Below are 1,991 nucleotides of genomic sequence, written 5' to 3'. Positions count from 1 at the left end.
GTAGATAGAGCTCTCATGATTAAAGGGAAGCAGCAGAAGATTGATAACTACAAGAGGAAGTATGGACAAGGGAAGTATAATTCTGGAGCTCAGCAGAGACCCCGTTTTACCCTGAACTCGGGAGGACTTGTCCATAACCATGGAGGCCACACTCACAATGGAGGAAGTTCGCACAACCATAGTGGCTCCAAGAATGGTAATGGAGGAAGCAGCGGACAGAACCGTTCCAACCCAGCAACGCCCGCCAAGAAAGATCTAAGCCATGTTACTTGCTACAAGTGCCAGAAGACTGGACATTACGCCAATGAATGTCCTGAAGCAAAGAACGAAAATGGCAATGGAAGCTCTGGGAAGAAGCCCAACCCTTTCAACAGGGGACAAGTGAACCACGTTAACATGGAGGAGATTGAAGCCCGGCCAGATGCAGTAATAGGTAAGTTTTTGGTTAAGTCTTTTACTGCAGTTGTACTTTTCGATACTGGTGCATCGCATTCATACATATCAAGGGGATTTGTGGATAAGTATAAACTGTCCACCAAAGTTCTTAGTACACCTATGTTAGTGAGCTCGCCAGGAGCAGAGTATATGGCAAGCCAAGGATGTTTTCAGATACCGTTGGCCATAGGTAGGCACGTTTTCCCCTCAGATCTGATAATTCTGGAGTCGCAAGGTTTGGATGTGATTCTGGGTATGGATTGGCTATCGATGTATGGAGGAAACATCGATTGCGCTAGTAAGTCGATTTTGCTCACCACTCCAGAAGGAAGAAGGATCAAGTATGTATCCTGGCATGTGCCGATTAGGACTCAAGTAAATTCCTTAACAGGAGTTGTACAAGAGGAAGTACCAGTGGTGAAGGATTTTCCGGATGTATTTCCAAAAGAGTTGCCAGGCATGCCACCGGATAGAGACATCGAGTTTTTGATTGAGATTTTTCCAGGCACAGGGCCAATATCTAAGAGACCGTACAGGATGCCCGCACAGGATTTAGAGGAAATTAAGAAGTAGATTAAGGAGTTATTGGATAAAGGATATATTCTCCCAAGTTCGTCACCTTGGGGATCACCAGTACTTCTAGTGGAGAAGAAGGATGGATCGTTAAGGATGGTTGTTGATTATCGTGGATTGAATGAAGTAACAATCAAGAACAAGTACCCACTGCCGATGATCAATGATTTGTTTGATCATCTGCAAGGAGCTAAGGTGTTTTCCAAGATTGATCTACGATTAGGGTACCACCAGTTGAAGATTCGAGAGTAGAATATACCTAAGACAGCTTTTACCACAAGGTACGGGCTATATGAGTATACCGTTATGTCATTTGGCCTGACTAACGCACCTGCCTATTTTATGAACATGATGAACAAGGTGTTTATGGAGTTTTTGGATAAGTTCGTTCTGGTGTTCATTGATGATATTCTGGTCTACTCAAAGAATGAAGAGGAGCATAAGGAGCATTTGCGTTTAGTACTTGGGAAGCTCAGAGAACATCAGCTATACGCCAAGTTCAGCAAGTGTGAGTTTTGGTTGACAGAAGTTGGATTCCTTGGACATGTTATATCCGAAGAAGGGATAGCAGTAGACCCCACCAAGGTTGTCACTGTGACAAATTGGGAGGCACCCACGTCCATTGGAGAGATCCGGAGTTTTCTTGGACTCGCAGGATACTACCGGAGGTTCATTGAGAATTTCTCGAAGATTGCAAAGCCTATGACGGAGTTGTTAAAGAAGGACACCAAGTTCAAATGGACTGAGGAGTGTGAGGCTAGTTTTTAGGAATTGAAGAAACATTTGGTTACATCACCAGTGTTGGTTCTGCCAGATCAACGCAAATATTATGAAGTGTATTGCACGCTTCTCGTCGAGGACTTGGAGCAGTGCTTATGCAGGAAGGAAGAGTTGTTTCATATGCCTCACGACAGCTTAAACCCCATGAGTTAAATTATGCTACGCATGATTTGGAGTTAGCAGCCGTAGTGCATGCGTTGAAG

Source organism: Triticum urartu, chromosome 2 (genome assembly GCF_003073215.2).
Source record: "Triticum urartu cultivar G1812 chromosome 2, Tu2.1, whole genome shotgun sequence".
Classification (NCBI taxonomy): Eukaryota; Viridiplantae; Streptophyta; class Magnoliopsida; order Poales; family Poaceae; genus Triticum; species Triticum urartu.
The sequence above is the reverse complement of the archived record's forward strand: the minus strand, read 5'-3'. Positions refer to the sequence as shown.